Source organism: Atractosteus spatula, unplaced genomic scaffold, assembly GCF_055471065.1.
Source record: "Atractosteus spatula isolate fAtrSpa1 unplaced genomic scaffold, fAtrSpa1.hap1 Scaffold_1, whole genome shotgun sequence".
NCBI lineage: Eukaryota > Metazoa > Chordata > Actinopteri > Semionotiformes > Lepisosteidae > Atractosteus > Atractosteus spatula.
The window spans coordinates 1,406,546-1,424,173 of NW_028296652.1; the positions used below are offsets into that span (position 1 = coordinate 1,406,546).

The following is a 17,628-nucleotide window of genomic DNA, read 5'->3' on the forward strand; positions in this document are numbered from 1 at the left end:
GCTGGAAGGCAGGGGAGAGGCCCGAGCATTAAATGGACTATTCGTTTTAGATGGACAGAGGATTCAGAAATGTTTGGGAGAGACGAGTTTATTGAGAAAATGTTGTTTAATTCTTTGGGAATTGCTGCTAGCGACACTAAATGTCTGCAGGGCAATCGTAAGGAAAAATACATTGATGTTACCTTTAATGACGACAACCTGCATCGGAAATTCTCCAAGCGGTGTGAATCAGAGCGGAACGGTGAATGGATGAGGTTTTTTGAGTGTGAGGGTCTCGTGAGAGATAACCTCAGGTGGTTAGTGGTGCATATGTATGACCCCTTTGTAGAAGACCGGGAATTGACAGCTTTCCTGAGTAGACATGTGGATGTGGTTGAGGCTCCCAAGAGCATCATTGACAGGAAAGGATTCTGGACTGGGAAAAGACTCTACCATGTACAATTAAGAGAAGATAAGAACGTTGAAGGAGGTTATGTGCACCCTCCGGCTAACTTTGCTCTAGGAGCAAGTAGAGGTTACCTCTATTACAGGGATCAACCTATTTTTTGTCGCTCCTGTTACGGGTTTGGTCATTTGGAGAAGGATTGTGGAGCTAAAGAATGTACAAGGTGTGGTAGCAAGGACCATGCAAGGAAGTACTGTAGAGCCAAGTACTGTTCTGTGTGTGGGGAGGAAGACCATTTATATAAGAATTGTCGATGGCTGGATCCGGAATTCGTGGCAGCTAGCGAAGCAGGGTTTGCACAGGCTGTTGAGGCAGAGGATGAGGGCGAAGAAAATTCCAACAAAGACAGGGGGAAGTCTCTTCCCAAGAGGCATAGGTCAGTTACTGAAGAGAAGTCAATAGCTGAAGGGAAGAAACTCAAGGCTTGAACACCAGTGACCCGGGACGAAGAAGAAAATGCAGAAGAGGGAGGAGATAGACTAGGTGAAACAGGCATGGGGTTGGTGGAAGAAGGGGGTAGAGGAGGGGGAAGATACGGAAGGATCCTTACCTCCAGGGCAGCGGGAGAGGGCTCTCGACCTCTATTCACGCCTTTCGGTGTTGAGCCCTGAGGCTGGCGAGGGGAGTTCCTCTGTCGCCTGTCTGGCAGGGTCGTATAGACAGTTCGGCATGATGGAGCTGGATCCAAACGGTAAGGAGCAATCACTGGGTCAGGAGTTGTCGGAGGACGGCAGTCCTCGTAGTGATTTCGAGACTGTCAGCTCTGCGACCCCTGGCTCTAATGATGAAATGGAGAGTGAAAGCTCTAATGATCCAACATGACGTTTACAGTAGCCACTGCTAATGTAAGAGGTCTAAAGAATAAAGAAAAAAGACGAGGGGTGTTTGAAGATTTGGCCCGGCGCCGTATTGACCTGTGCATTTTGCAAGAAGTGCATCTAGAAGGACCGAAGGAGGCTGTACAGTTTAGTAAAGAATTGCAGAAAGGAAACTCCTGGTGGAGCGCCGGTGGTGTGCATTCTTCCGGGATCAGTATTTTGTGCGGGACCCGGGAGTTTGTCTTCACCTCCTGGGCTACAGTGGTTCCGGGTAGACTCTTAGTGGTGGATGGTGTATGGAAGAAATCTAGACTGAGGATTATTGGTGTATATGTTCCAGCGGACAGACACCTATATACGTCCTTCTTGAAGGACCTGGAAGCAGCGTTGTACACTAATAGGGAAGTGTTGATTGGGGGAGACTTTAATATTGATTTGGATGACACTCAAGGTGGTGGGGTGGAAGCACTGCGGAATATCGTTGGGGGTTTTAGGCTGCATGATGGATTTCGGAATATAAAGCATTACACGTGGGAAAACAGTAGAGGGGCACAAAGGCGATTGGACTACATTTTTCACACTTTGAGGATGAGCATAATAGATAGGAAAGTGTTACCCACTTGGTTTTCGGATCATCTAATGCTTACTGTTACCTTCAAAACAGATAAGACGGGACTGCAAGTCAGTTACTGGAAACCGAACCGGTTGGTATTAGAAGAGGCGGAGTACCAGAAAAGAATAATATCTTTGTTAGGCCATCTTAACAGGAGGCGGAAGGAATTCAACTCTGTGATTGAATGGTGAGAGGTCTGCAAACGGATCATCGCCCGTGTTTCTATTATGTACTGCTCAGAGAGAAGACAAAGGGAAAGGGAAGAAATGACTAAATTGCAGAGAGAATTAGAGAGATTGTATGAGTTGGCTAACAGAGGTGGCGTCCTTGACTGGAAAGCTGTAATTCGAGTAAGATCAACGCTGAGAATTAAATGGCTTCAGTGGGCAAAGGAGTACTTATTTAGAGTGAGGGGTATCCAATTAGAGGGTGATGAGCAGTGCTCCCCACAGTTCTTCAGCTCAGTAAGAATTCAGCAAGAGTCCAGTATAATGGAAGGTTTTATGGGTAAGGACGGTGAGTTGGTGGAAGATGAGACGGGGATGGTGGACTGTGCAACTGAATACTACAAGGAGCTATTCTCTGCAAAAGGTGTGGATGTAAGTGTACGTGACAAATTGTTGGACTGTGTGAGTGAGAAGATCAATTGTGAGGCTGTGCTGGACGGTCCTTTAGCTATGGCAGAAATAAAAGAGGCAATGCTTGGTCTTCGTAGAGGCATAGTCCCTGGTGTGGATGGATTGCCTACTGATTTTTATAGGGTATTTTGGGAATGGCTGGAACCGATATTAAAGGATCTGTTTGTAGAGATATTGCATCGAGGAAGGATGGGAGCCACGATGAGAACAGGCATTTTAACTTTGATTTATAAGAAGAAAGGCGATAAGACTAACCTGGATAACTGGAGGCCCGTGCAGCTCTTGTGTTCCGATTACAAGATCTTGGCAAGGCTGCTTGGGCAGAGGCTGCGTTAGATCATGATGCACTTGGTGGATCAGGACCAGACCTGTGGTGTTTCCGGTAGGAAGATAAGCTGGAATCTTCAGCTGATACGGGACATTCTGGCATGGGTAGAAGACAGAAGCTTGCCCTTGATGTTAGTGAGCCTTGATCAAAATAAGGCATTCGATAGGGTTAACCATGATGCATTGTGGATTATTTTGAAGAAGATGGGGCTAAAGGAAAAATTCATCTCCTGGATACAAATCTTGTATGCGAAGGTAGAAACAAGAGTTTGTGTCAACGGAAGATTAGGGGGAGGCATACCGATTAAATGTGGTGTACGTCAGGGGTGCCCGTTGTCTCCGTTACTGTATGTGTTGTACATCGAACCATTTTTGGAGAGGATACGAAGGGACCCGGAAATCTGGGGAGTGGTGGTCCCTGGGAGCAAGGGACTACAGGCCAAGATTGCGGCGTACGCCGACGATATTACATTGTTCCTTAGCACCGACGAGAGTTTACGCAAGGTGCTGGAGATAGTATCTGACTTTGGGGTCAATGGGGAGGAATGGGGTCAATGTTGAACCTAAGCAAGAGCACGATTAAATATTTTGGGACTTGGAAGAACAGAACAGATGCGGTGGGTGGGCTGACTGCTACAGCAGGCCCGGTGAAGGTCCTCGGGATCCAGTTCCACGGGGAGGCTGCAAGGCTGAACTGGGAGGAGCGCTTGGTGAAGGTCAAGCAGAAGTTAGGACTGTGGCAGAAGAGATCTTTAACCCTTTTGGGGAAGACCTTAGTGATCAAAGTTGACGTGATGCCATTACTTTTTCACTTGGCAGTAGTATATCCCATGCCAGCTCGCATGAGGAAAGAGAGGACTAGAACTGTATTTTCCTTTATATGGGGTCATAAGTACGAGTATATCAGGAGAAAAGATATGTATCGGCCGATTGAAGAAGGGGGAAGGGAAGTCCCTGATATTCCTTTAAAACTGGATTGTGTGTTTGTATCTAGTATTTGTTCTGTGTTATATGAGAACCCATTACACATGTGCAGTTTTGTTGTTCACTTGTGGTTTGCCGCTGCGATGAAACATTTGGTGGTGTGGACCAACACTACCCCCAAAGCAGAACGTCTGCCTTGGCATTACAGGCACGCGGAATGTTGGTTACGTTCCCATCAAGCGGTGAGAGGAGGGTTACTTTCATTAAGCCACAGACAGATGTACAAAGTGGAAAAGACAGAGAAAGCTCCTGCTGTTGTTGGGATCACGAATGAAGTATGGACCAGAACCCAGCCTGCGGGGCTAGATAACCATCTACGAGATTTAAACTGGTTGTGTGTATGGGGGAGGTTGAAGGTGAGGGCCGTGTTGTATAGGCACGGCCTGTCACGCCAGAATCTGTGCCCTCAGCCGCTGTGTGATAAGGAGGAGACAATAGAACATGTCTTTTGGCAATGCGACTTTGTCCAGAGAGTATGGAAGGATTGTACGAATGCTTTTCCATTGGTACTCTCGGTGGAGACGTTATCATGTAAAATTGTGCTCAAAGGTGTGTCTAAGATGAAGAGTTGGAATGAGAGATTTTTGTTTTGGTTGGTGGTGAGTTTAGTCAAATCCTATGTGTGGCAAGCTAGGAATGACTTGGTGAAGCATGGGGTGAATAGTACAGTCAGAGATATTGTGTGGAAGATTAGGAGTGATATAGTAAGACGGGTCAAGTGGGATGTGCTGAGGTGGGGTTTTGCTGCTGCAAGGGAGAGGTGGAAAGGTTTGTTTGTGTTAAGTTAGTGGTGTGAAGGAGTGGGTAAGGGGTATTAGTGAGGTAAATAAGTATCGTTTATCTTTAACCTAGAAAACTGGGGAGAAAGAAAAAGTGGGGATGGGAGAGGGTGTGGTTTGACTAATGTGTGTGTGTAATGGTTTTTGTTGAGAGTTGGAAGTTGTAACAGTATAATGATATTATTGTATAGTTAGGCATACAGGGTTTGTTTGTTGGTTTGATTTGTATGTGGAAAGAAGCAGTGATGGGGGTGGGTTTAAGTTTGAATAACGGGCGGGATTAGGTTAACAAGGTGAAACTGTGAGAAGAAATGGTTGATTTAGCTGTGTAGTGGTTCTGTTGATGTATTGTTAAGTTTGGGTAGTTGAGGGTTTGAGTTTTTGGATATTGTAATTTATCCAAAAAAAAATCTGTTCTTATCAGTTTAATATCTGATACGTCCCCCATCGGGGGACCACATATTAAACGGATTTTTGGAACAGGGAGCTGGATCAGGAGCTTGCTCCGTCCTCTCCACGCATCGGCCCGGTATTGCAGCGCCTCCGGGAACGGTGCACTACCTTCTCTCAGCGGTGAAAAGACAGACGTAGCTAGCAAGCAAGCAAGCGAGGTGGACTGGAGCTCCTTCCTCTCCGGTCTCGTCTCTCGTCCATCTGTGTGTCTCTGTGTCTCTCTCTCCCCGTCTCCGTCTCCGTTCCCGTCCTCCCTCCGTGCGCTTTCCCGCGCCTCGACTCTCTCGGCAAGCAGGCCGGCCCCCTTTTCGGCTCCCGTGCGTTTTCCCTCCAAAAAACTTACTTTTTTTCCTCCTTTTTCCAGGGAGGCAGGCGTGGCTTGTGTGTGTGTGTGTGTGTGTGTGTGTGTGTCCCCTTGCAGGTGGGCCCCTTTCGACAGCCGGGCGTTTTCCCTCCAAAAAACTTAGTATATACACCTTTCTTTTTTTTTCTTTTTCTTTCTTTTTTTCGGCAGGCAGGCAGGCAGGTGTGTGTGTGTGTGTGTCCGTCCCTCCCGTGAGAGCGCTGCCCCTTGCCTCTGCCCGCAGGTGCCGACGGTCCGCTTTCACTTGCAGCTCGCTCGGCAGGGCTGCTGCTGGTGGGAGGGGCCTAAGCGAAGGAGGCCGGCCGGCTGGCGCCCCCCGCGGCTGCGGTCGTTGTCGGGCCGTTGACAGGAGATCAAAGAGCAGGGCCCCCGCCCGGGACTGGCGGGCAGGCAGGCGAGCAAGCAGGCAGGCAAGAGAGGGGGAGAGCGGAGTCCGGGCGGCCGGCAGCCGCGTGCGGACCGGGCTCCAGAGGCGTCGGCCTGCGCCGCTGCGCGCCAGCCGGACGCCCGCGCGCCCACCCAAGGGGCTTCTCGGCCTTTTGGCTCAGATCTAATAGTACGTGGCTTGACCGCAGCTAGAGGACTGAGTCAAGGGAAGAGATAGCAGCGACGGACGGAGAGGAGAGGAGAGAGGAGAGCATCGGCGGCGGAAGATTTCTTCAACCTACCAGAGGGAGCGGCGAAGCGGAGAGGACGGAGGGACGGAGCCGGCTCCTGAAGGCGTTTTTGATACGGCAGGGAGGACCCTGGCCGGAGAAGACCTTGGAAGACCTGAAAGAGGACTTGCGGAGGAAGGAGGAAGAAGTTATGCAGCAGCTGCGGCTTCGGCTAGAAGTACGGCGGGAAGACCATTAGAGGGCGCTGGCAGTCGAGAAGGTCAGTTAAGGCACACAATTAGGTTTGTGCAGAAAGAAGAAGCTGGAGAAAAGGTTTTGAGAGACAGAGGAATTTTTGGAGATGGAGTTTTTGGTTTGAGTCCCACTGATGTTTATTGTTTTCAAGATTTTTTGGGAAAAAAGACCTATGACCTGTTTTTGACGGGCAGAGTGGTTTGCCAAAACGTCTGGGAGATAGCCAAAGCTAAAAGGGAGGAGAAGCCATTATGTGATTACATTGTTGAACCTTTGTTTATAAGGGAAAACAGGCCTCTGGTTGTTCAGATGTTTAACCCGTATGTGCCTGAAGAGGACATTGAGGTTTTTCTGAAACGATTTGTGGACTTAACAGCTAAGGGAACCAAAATAATGGATAGAAATGGGTATTGGACGGGGAAGATCAGGTATTTTGTCCGTTTGAGGACTGTCAGCACCCAAGAAGATGGTTTTCTGCATCCCCCTGCGATGTTTTTTATTGGGGATAATCGTGGATACCTCAGTTACCCGGGACAGCCACTGACATGCAGGAGATGCGGAGGTGAGGGACATTTCGCAGCCAATTGTAGGGAGCTGGTTTGCAAACGCTGCGGGAAAACCGGACACCTGGGAGCAGACTGCAAGACGGCGAAGACATGCAACCTGTGTGGGGAGAAAGGCCATTTGTATAAGGACTGCCCTCTGAGCCATATTTCGGTAAGCAGGGAGGCAGCAGGGGGCGTGTCTGGGGTTGCTGGGCCTTCTTTGTCCCTCTGTGTTTCAGGTACAGAGGAGGGAGAGGAGGCGACTGGAGCGCCAGAAGAAACGGAGGAGGATACAGTTAGAGAAGGAGAAGACGGAGGGAGGCAGAAAGCGGTGGAAGACCAGGAGCTAGAGAGCAGAAGTCCCACCCCGGATCCAGAGGTAGACGCGGAAGACAGATCGGCAACAGTAGAGGACATTGCTGCCCGGACGGCCAAAAACCTTGAGGCCATGCAGGACATAATGAGCAACATTGAGCAAACCATAGGGGTCAGAGAAGAGATGGAACGAACTGGTGGGTCTGCCAAGAGGAAATTAGAAATGGGAGGGAGTAGTGAGGAGGTCTCAACCCCTGAGGTGGTTGCTGACACGGCTCCTCAGACAAGTATGGAACCTGAAAAACAAGCAGAAAGTTTTTTGGGCCACAGTAAACGACCCTGTGGTTTAGTTGGACTTGTAGTTGCTGCGACAGAAGACTTTCTGTCTGAGCAGAAAATAAATGAGGAGGGACAGATTGATTTTACACCTGTCCCTAATTTGGCTAAATTAGTACAAGAGGGCGTGGTCTTTGAAGTAGAGGGCAGAAACCTAATTAGGATTACAAGTAGGGAACAGGTCCGCTATGGCTGCACAGCAGGTTCTGGTGGACCTAATTAAGGATAGGGAGGCTCAAAAGGCTGGGGATTTAGCTAGGAAAGACCGCCAGCGGAGATATGAGGAGCTACGTCGGAAGGTGTGGCAGACAGGAAGCCTCTGGAGGCTTGATATCGAGACCACCAGTGCTTTCCTTAAGCAAACTACCTGGTACAGGGAGGGGGTGAGATACCCCAAAGGGTTTGAAAAAATCAATTACATCCTTAGACAGTTCAGCAGTGTTAAGCCCACTTTTGATCATAGTGGAAGGGAAGTGCTGGGGATGGGCCTCGAGGGGAAGAAGAAGGAGGAGGTGCTTAGATGTGGATCAGAATTACAGGCCTATATCAAAGAGGGTGAAGGGAGAGCCCAAAAAGCCTGGACTTAACCCTTTTTTAGCCAATGAGCAGCATCTTGACAATCAATGTGCGAGGGCTGCGTGATAGGGCTAAGAGAGCGGCTGTTTTTGAGTACATCAGAGATTTGAAACCGACTGTGTTTTTTACAGGAGGTACATATCAAGGACAAAAAAGATAAGGAGACGCTGACCACCTTGTGGGACTGTGGCCCCTCAAGGTGGAGCATTGGTAAGGTAAACTCTACCGGGGTAGGGATCCTGTTCGGGAACCCTCAAACGGAATGCGGAGAGGTGAGGGTGAGTGAGCCGGGAAGGTTGTTGTGTGTGGATGCGAGGGTTAACGGGGTAGACGGTAGGTTTGTGTGTGTGTATGCACCAGCTGCAATTAGGGAAAGAAGAGATTTCTTGACCAGTTTGGGCCCTTTGTACGTGACAAACAAATTTGTAGTGATTGGTGGAGATTTCAATATTGATATTGATAATGAAAAGGATGGGGATGCCAGAAAGGTAAGGAATATTTTGAGAATATATAATTTGAAGGATAGCCAAAAAATGAGTAACCCACCCCAAGTGAGATGTACCTGGAGCAACACGAGGGGTGTGTGCAGAAGACTAGATTATGTTTTTGTCTCCAGTACAATTAAGGTGGAAACCGTTAAAGTAACCCCAGTGTGGTTCTCTGACCATTGTGCTGTGAATACTAAGATAGTGGATTTTGGAATTAAGTTTGGAAGAGGGGTTTGGAGACTAAATTGTTCGGTCCTGGAAGAAAGGAAGTATATAAAGAAGATGGAAAGGTTTTTAACAAGATTTCTGAACAAAAGACCGAAGGACAGATCTCTGGTAGAGATTTGGGAAGAAGCCAAGAGTCTGATAGGGAATATCTCCAGGAAATACTGTAGGGAGAGGAGGAGAGAGGAGAAGGAGGAATTAGAGAATCTTGAGAGGGAGTTGGAGAAAGCCTATAACAGTGGAAATAGTACAGCGCCCTCTAGTGAGGAAAAAGTCACAACTCTAGTCAAACAGATAAAGGAATATTATGAGAAGAGGGCAAGAGATTTTTTGTTTCGAGCGAGGGTGGAGTTTCTGGAAAAGTATGAGACGTGCTCTACTTTTTTCTTTAATAAAATTAGAAAGAGGCAGGAAAAGAGAGTCCTACAAGCTGTCTCTGACTCTGGTGGTGGACAGATTAAAGACCAAGAGGGAATGCTTCGAGAAGTATCTAGTTTTTACAGGAACCTTTTCTCGGAAAAGGTAAGTGAGAGGGAAGCAGCGGGAATGATACTTCGGAACCTGCAGACAACTCTGTCAGAAGAACAGAAAGCTGAGCTGGAAAAACCATTTGAATTGCTTGAGTTGGAAGCGGCGACGAAGTCTCTGAAAAGGGGGAAGGTGCCGGGGGTCGATGGAATTCCAGTAGAGTTCTACGGCACTTTCTGGAGAATTTTAGGCCCTTTTTTTCAGAACTAATAAAAGAGATTTTTAGTAAGGAATGTATGGGTAAGTCTATGAGGGAAGGCATTTTAACCTTGATTTTTAAGAAAGGAGACCGTACATCCTTGAAAAATTGGAGACCCCTAACGCTTTTATGCGCAGATTATAAGATAATGGCAAAAGTGCTTGTCTATCGTGTATCTCAGGTGATGCCGAGTATAATAGGCAAGGACCAGACTAGTGGAGTGAAAGGGAGGTCGGGAAGGTGGACCCTGTAGTTATTTAGGGATGCCGTGTCATGGGCTGAACAGAGGAAGGTTCCTCTATTATTAGCTAATTTAGATCTGGAGAAGGCTTTTGACAGGGTCTCGCACAAGTTCTTATGGCTGGTGTTGGAGAATTTAGGCTTTGGACCAATTGTGATCAGCTGGATCAGAACCCTATACAACAACGTGGGTAGCAGAGCGGTAGTGAATGGTTGGATAGGAGATTTTATCAATCAGAAAGCCGGAGTGAGGCAAGGTTGCCCTCTCTCGCCTTTGTTATTCGCGATCTACATGGAGCCTTTCGCGTATGCAATCAGAAGAGAGGACAAAATAGATGGTTTGATCTTGCCTGGGAGCGGAGGCGAAAGAGTCAAATTAACTATGTATGCAGATTATGTAACTTTATTAGCAGGCACAACATCTAGTCTAACCTTCGCTTTGGATGTTTTTAAAGTCTTTGCGAGAGCATCGGGCGCCTGTTTAAATGCAGAGAAAAGCATGGTGAAAGCTTTTGGCTCTAGTGAGATATCACAACAGTGGGCCAGTGGCTTCAGATTATGTACAGGACCTATCAAAGTCTTGGGTCTTGACTTCTTGCGGAGGGGATCGGGGCAATGTAACTGGGCCTCTAGAATCAAGGAAGTTAGAAAGAAGCTGGGCTTATGGAGCAAGTTAAAGCTGACCCTAGTTGGGAAAGTTTTAATCTTGAAAGTAGACATTTTACCGCTTTTAGTATATTTTAGTATATTTGGTGTATCCACTGCCGGCAAGGTATAGGCGTCTTTTAGTTGGTGAGGTGTTTCGTTTTATATGGGAAGGAAATATGAATACGTTAAAAGAGTAGATATGGTTCGACAAATAGAACAGGGTGGTAGAGAAGTCCCAGACTTTCCTCTGAAATTGGATTGTATCTATGTGTCTAACCTGTGTTTTGCTTTGAACTCACCTATGAACCATGCTTATCAATATTTTGTGAGATTTTGGCTGGCACAGCATATGAGAATGTTAGTGACATGGTCAAACGCAGTGCCACATGGGGGAGACCTCCCCTGGTATTATAAACATGCAATAGGGTGGATGAAGAAATACTGGGATAAGGGGGACACCTCAATATTACTGAAACACAGATGCTTATACCAGCAAATAATAGAGACAACTAAGGTTCTGGCAGAGCGGAGGGGAAAAGAAGCCGTGTGGTCCCGAATCCAACCACGGGGTTTGGACCATAAGTTTATTGATCTCAATTGGAGAATCGTGTGGGGAAGACTGCCAGTTAGAGAAGTGCTTTATAAGCACAAATTGACAAGGTCTGCAACATGTCCAAGAGAGGGATGTAAAAGTCCTGAGAAAATTAAACATGCTTTAATGGAATGTGGTTTTGCACAAAAAGTATGGAAGAAATGTAATCGCTTTTTCAGGCTATTGGACGAATCTTTTAGAGTTTCAATGGCAGTAGTGCTGTATGGCATAAAGGGGGGTGGCAAAGTGGGCAGCGTCAACTTTTTACTATGGTTAATAATAAGTATGATTAAGGCAGAGATGTGGACTGCTCGGGACATTTTAATTAAAAAGGGGAAAGTAATAACGGTGCACAGTGTTTACCAGAGAGTGCTACATGAAATAAAATACCGTATAAAAAGAGATACACAGAGGTGGGGATATCATGCTGCCCGAGAGAGGTGGAAGGGTTTAGTCCTGTTGTAAGAATTATGAGTTTAATTTTGTGTTGAATCTTTTTTGTTCCAAATGATGTATGATGGTTATGTTTAATGTCTTGGACTCTGTTTATGGATTTTTGACTTAAGTTTTATACTTTTGTAATAAAAAAAAATCTGTTCTTATCAGTTTAATATCTGATACGTCCCCCATCGGGGGACCACATATTAAACAGATTTTTGGAACAGGGAGCTGGATCAGGAGCTTGCTCCGTCCTCTCCACGCATCGGCCCGGTATTGCAGCGCCTCCGGGAACGGTGCACTACCTTCTCTCAGCGGTGAAAAGACAGACGTAGCTAGCAAGCAAGCAAGCAAGCAAGGGAGGTGGACTGGAGCTCCTTCCTCTCCTGTCTCGTCTCTCGTCCATCTGTGTGTCTCTGTCTCTCTCTCCCCCCCTCCCCGTCTCCATCTCCGTTCTCGTCCTCCCTCCGTGCACTTTCCCGCGCCTCGACTCTCTCGGCAAGCAGGCTGGCCCCCTTTTCGGCTCCCGTGCGTTTTCCCTCCAAAAAACTTAGTTCTTTTCCTCCTTTTTCCTGGGAGGCAGGCGTGGCTTGTGTGTGTGTGTGTGTGTGTGTGTGTGTGTGTGTGTGTGTGTGTGTGTGTGTGTGTGTGTGTCCTTGCAGGCAGGCCCCTTTCGACAGCCGGGCGTTTTCCCTCCAAAAAACTTAGTATATACACCTTTTCTTTCTTTTTTTTCGGCAGGCAGGCGCGTGTGTCCCCTTCCCTCCCGAGAGAGAGAGCTGCCCCTTGCCTCTGCCCGCAGGTGCTGGCGGTCCGCTTTCGCTTGCAGCTGGTTGGGCACAGCTGCTGCCGGTGGGAGGGGCCTTAGCTAAGGAGGCCGGGCGGCTGGCGCCCCCCGCGGCTGCGGTCGTTGTCGGGCCGTTGACAGAAGATCAAAGAGCAGGGCCCCCGCCCGGGACTGGCAGGAAGGCAGGCAGGCAGGCAAGAGAGAGGGGGAGCAGAGTCCGGCGGCAGGCCTCTGGCTGCAGGGAGGCCAGCAGCTGTGCGGGTCCCAGGCTCCAGAGGAGTAGGCCTGCGCCACTGTGCGCCAGCGGAACGCCCGCGCGTCGGTCCGCGCCTTTAGGGGCATCGCTTCTCGGCCTTTTGGGTAAGATCAAGTGTGTGGCTTGTCCGCAGCTTGCTTCTTAGCCAGGAGAAAGAGGGAGAAGAGATCGCCGCCCGGATTTTTTTCTGGACCTTTGTTTTTTGTGGCGGAGCTTTCCAGCCAAAAATTTTTCTTCGAGATGGATGGAGCCACGAGGACTCGTGAAGGAAGAGTGCGGAATGCAGTGCGGTTCGTACTACGGATGGGAGGATCGAAGACGGAGCTGGATTCTCAGGACACTTGAGAAAGAAGTGGCGCAGAAAGCCCTGCAGTTAAGACCAGAAGACGTCTATTGTCTCCAAGATTTTCCGGGTAAGAAGATTTTCGATCTATCGCTTATTTCGGAGGATCTAGTCAGGAGAGTTTGGAATACTGCTAATGGGAAAAAGACTGCTAAACCTTTTTCGGACTATATTATTGAACCTTTGTTTGCCCGTGAACTGATAACATTAACTGTAGTTATGTTTAATCCATTAGTACCAGAGGGAGATATCGTCTGCTATTTAAAACGTTTTGTGGACATACAAGGAGTGGTGAAAAACTTATGGACAGGAAGAGATAGTGGACAGGGAAGAGACGCTATAGGGTGCGTCTTCGGCCTGACGGACAAGCGCCTGACGGTCTTCTGCACCCCTCAGCATCCTTCTTTATTGGCGCAAATAACGGTTATTGTTATTATTACGGACAACCTGCAGTTTGTAGGCGGTGTGGGAAACCGGAGCACAACGCTGCTGATTGTCGTGAGGTGATCTGCTGGAGATGTGAAGGAGTGGGGCATTCCGCCGTAAACTGCACCGAAAAAACTAAATGCAATCTGTGTGGAGGCGAGGGGCACATATTTAAGGATTGCGAACAGCAGAAAAAGAGTTTTGCTGAGATTGTGCAGGGTTCGAGATCAGCCCCAGTTGCCCTTTAGAGGGACGCAGAGGTGAGGAGGAGACGGACAGTGTGGATATGGAGGGAACAGGAGAAGTCTCAACGGTTGACACTGAAGAAACAACGCGGGGGCGTGAACTTACCGGCGGTGAGTCAAAAGAAGTTTCTTCGGGTTCGGAGGTAATGAAGGAGGTTGTTGGAGAAATGAGTTGGGGAGACATGCCGGAGGAGATGGAGTCAGGACAGGTCCAAACTAAACATAAATGCAAGAGGAAGAACTTAGAGTCTGATGAAGATTTAATAAGAAAGGCGGGTAGAAGCACAGATAACATGGAGGTGGAAGCGGAGAAGGATTACCTAGCGTCCACTGGGATGGAAGCTCAAAGGGGAATTGCAATTTCCATGCCTAATTTTCAAGATGTGTTGTCGGAGCCTTCTTGTTCTCCAGGACCGAATCTGACCATCGATGAAACACCTCTGCAATCGCTAGGAGAAGGGAACAGCTTGCCCGGTGGAATGCCTGAAAAAAGAACAGAGGTATGGTTTGATGCAGGAATGCCCAGCAAATTTTTGAGACTGTGCAGATGGGACGAGATGGTTTCAGTTAAGTGGCCTGAATCCTTTGAAGGATCCGTTTTTGAGAAAAGAGGGATCAGATTGAGGTCGGTGGTCACCGACGGGGAAATATCTACTTTTCAATTGTACGCGGAAGACACTAGGGATGTTACGCAGCAGAGATACCAAATAGCAGACCTAGTGAGAAAGTGGGTAGAAGACGTGGAGAAGGACGAGGTTAATTTTGAGCAGAAAAAGGTTAGGAGAAGGGAAACGTTAAAAGCGAAACTAGTAGTCCCTAGGGAATTTTTGCATGCATGCAAATTAGTGGACGGAAATGTCATTTACCCTCCTCATACGGAGTTTATTTGTAATATGTTGCAAGGTTTTAAGAGTATGAGAGTAGAGGCAGAAAAATCTAGAGAGAGAGTGAGTGGTTTGTTAGTGTGTGGAACATTTGAGAAAGAAATTCGAGAAGTCTATGTACGTTTCTCTTGTCTAGTGAGGGAATGGTCTCAGAAGGGTTTTTGTTAAATCATTCTAACTACCCATGTTGAAAGTCCTAACAATCAATGTCAGAGGGCTGAGAGATAGAACTAAAAGAACGGCGGTGTTTAGTTATTTGAGGACCTTGGATTTTACTGTGTGTTTTTTCCAGGAAGTGCATCTCAGATCGGAGGGATGCGGTTGCCTTTACTAATGAATGGGATAGAGGCCCTTCCAGATGGAGCGTGGGCGGGGTTCATTCTTCAGGCGTCGGAGTTTTATTTGGGACCTATGATTTGGTGGTGGAAGGATTTGAGGTGGGCGTGGCTGGAAGACTAATAAGTGTGGATGTGGTTGTGGGTGGTTTTAGTTTTCGGTTTGTAGGAGTGTATGCTCCGGCTGTAGCTTCCCAGAGACTTACCTTTTACGCGAACTTAGCTCCTTTTTTGTTTATCCAATAGAAAGCTGGTCATAGGGGGAGACTTCAATCTTGACTTCAATGACAAAGATAACCCTGACGTAAAGTTCGTGAGTAGAATGTTAGTGCAATATGGTTTGTTTGATTGTGTTGCCAGAGTTGCGAAAGGGAAGACCAGGCCCACGTGGAGAAACTCGAAAGGAGTGTCCAAAAGGCTGGATTATATCCTTTCCTCCAGGGACCTTGTGGTAGTAAGTGCATCTGTGCAGCCCTTTTGGCACTCAGATCATGATCTGGTGTCGACTGAAGTTGCTGGGGCAGGTGTTAACGTTGGTAAGGGGACCTGGAGATTGAATACGAGTGTCTTAGAAGATGCAGCCTACAGACATTTGATAAGGAGTAAACTGATGGAGTGGGCAGAAGAAAGGACTAAATGGTACTCCATCCTAAAATGGTGGGACTTAGTTAAGAAGAGGATCCAACAAATAACGAGAAGCTACTGTAGGGGAAAGTAAGCACAGGAAAAGAAAGAGGGTAGATTACTGCAGGAGCACCTAACCCTTTTATACGAGAACCGTAACAGAGGGGTATCAGTGGATTTAGAGGAGATCTGCAAACAGAAGGAGAAGCTTCTACGAGAAGACGGCTTGTAGGTACCTCTTTAAGACATACATTGATAAACTGCAATTCTCAGAGTCCTGCTCCACTTTCCAGTTCCGGGGCATGCGGGACAGGCTTCGCAGGAGAGTAGTGGAAGGCCTGCTTGATAGAGCAGGTAAAACTGTATCAGATAGGGAAGGGCTGTTATCGGTTGCAACTGTTTTTAATCAGGAACTTTTCGTGAAACACGAGATAGAGGAAGCAGCCGTTAGATATGTTTTAAAACTGGTAGCAACATTAATCACAGAGAAGGAACGGTTGCGTATGGAAAGCCCTTTTATGGTGGTAGAGTTAACCACCACCATGAGAGAATTGAAAAAAGGTAGAGTGCCGGGCACAGATGGCCTCCCTGTAGAATTTTATTACACTTTTTGGGACATATTGAAAGATATACTGTTATCAGTAGTGAAGGAGCTTTTTGTGAAAGGTCGCTTGAGTACATCTATGAGTATAGGGATATTTATTTTGTTGTATAAAAAAGGAAGGCCTACAGCTTTGAGTAATTGGAGGCCTTTGACATTATTGGGCACCGATTACAAGATCTTGGCGAAAGTTCTTATGAATAGGTTAAAACGAATGCTTCCTATGGTCGTGGGCAAAGAGCAAACGTGTGGAGTCCAAGGACGAAAGATTTGCTGGATTCTGCAGTCAATAAGGGACTTAGTTGCTTGGTCAAGACAAAGAGACGTGCCCTTCTTGCTGGCTAATTTAGATCTGGAGAAAGCCTTTGACCGAGTATCTCATGACTTCCTATGGAAGGTTATGGAGCGTATGGGCTTTGGCCCTCTATTTATAGGTTGGTCCAAAGACATCTGGAGCCGGATTCAACCAAAAGGATTGCAGCATGACCTGATGGACCGCAATTGGTTAATCGCCTGGCAAAGACTCCCAGTGAAGGAGGTTCTATATAGACACAAACTATCTCGACAAAAATTCTGCCCGAGGATTCAATGTAAAGAACAAGAATCGATACGTCATGTTTTTTGGGACTGTGATTTTGCTAAGAGTATGTGGAAGAATTGTAATGCACTCTTCGACATGTTTGTGTCAAATTTTGTCATCACTTTAAATATAGTTATGTATGGTTTGAAAAAGGGTTTGTACTCAAGAAACATCTTGGGTTCTTTGGTTAATAATAAGTTATGCAAAGTCAGAGTTATGGAGGGCACGGAACGGTTTGGCAAAAAACGGGGTCCAGGTAAGCGTGGTGGGGGTGTTTCGCAGATTGGAGTACAGAATTAAGTGTGAAATTGTCATAGATATGAGGAAAAGAGGATACCACGCTGCCAAAGAAAGGTGGAAGGGGTTATTGCCATATAGTATGTCTGAGTTTGAGGTTTTGTTGTTGGTTTCATTTTTCGTTTGTCCCGAGTTGTGTTGTTTTCCTTGATATTAGTTTTGTTTTTCTTCTGTAAATAGGATGGTTTTTTGTTACTTTGTAATAAAAAAAAAGTGTTCTTATCATTTTAATATCTGATACGTCCCCCATCGGGGGACCACATATTAAACGGATTTTTGGAACAGGGAGCTGGATCAGGAGCTTGCTCCGTCCTCTCCACGCATCGGCCCGGTATTGCAGCGCCTCCGGGAACGGTGCACTACCTTCTCTCAGCGGTGAAAAGACAGACGTAGCTAGCAAGCAAGCAAGCGAGGTGGACTGGAGCTCCTTCCTCTCCGGTCTCGTCTCTCGTCCATCTGTGTGTCTCTGCGTCTCTCTCTCCCCCTCCCCGTCTCCGTCTCCGTTCCCGTGCTCCCTCCGTGCACTTTCCCGCGCCTCGACTCTCTCGGCAAGCATGCTGGCCCCCTTTTCGGCTCCCGTGCGTTTTCCCTCCAAAAAAGGTTTTGCATCCTTTTTCCAGGGAGGCAGGCGTGGCGTGTGTGTGTGTGTGTGTGTGTGTGTGTGTGTGTGTGTGTGTGTGTGTGTGTGTGTGTGTCCGTCCCCGTCCTTGCAGGCGGGCCCCTTTCAACAGCTGGGCTTTTTCCCTCCAAAAAACTTAGTATATCCACCTTTTCTTTCTTTTTTTTTGGCAGACAGGCGTATGTGCGTGCGCGCGCGTGTCCCCGTCCCTCCCTCCCGAGAGAGAGCT

General features: G+C 47.5%; 3 non-coding genes across 3 annotated transcripts; all 3 read left to right on the top strand.

Annotated features, from left to right (window-relative positions):
* The first annotated feature begins 4,977 nt into the window (after window positions 1–4,977).
* LOC148810289 (U2 spliceosomal RNA) lies at window positions 4,978–5,167 on the top strand. The gene has a single exon (XR_016086801.1). It is a non-coding gene; the product is annotated as a U2 spliceosomal RNA (small nuclear RNA).
* A 6,358-nt stretch (window positions 5,168–11,525) lies between these two features.
* Window positions 11,526–11,709, top strand: LOC148810290 (U2 spliceosomal RNA). Its single transcript, XR_016086798.1, has one exon. It is a non-coding gene; the product is annotated as a U2 spliceosomal RNA (small nuclear RNA).
* Window positions 11,710–16,961: 5,252 nt separating this feature from the next.
* On the top strand, window positions 16,962–17,145 carry LOC148810291 (U2 spliceosomal RNA). The gene has a single exon (XR_016086805.1). It is a non-coding gene; the product is annotated as a U2 spliceosomal RNA (small nuclear RNA).
* Window positions 17,146–17,628: the final 483 nt, after the last annotated feature.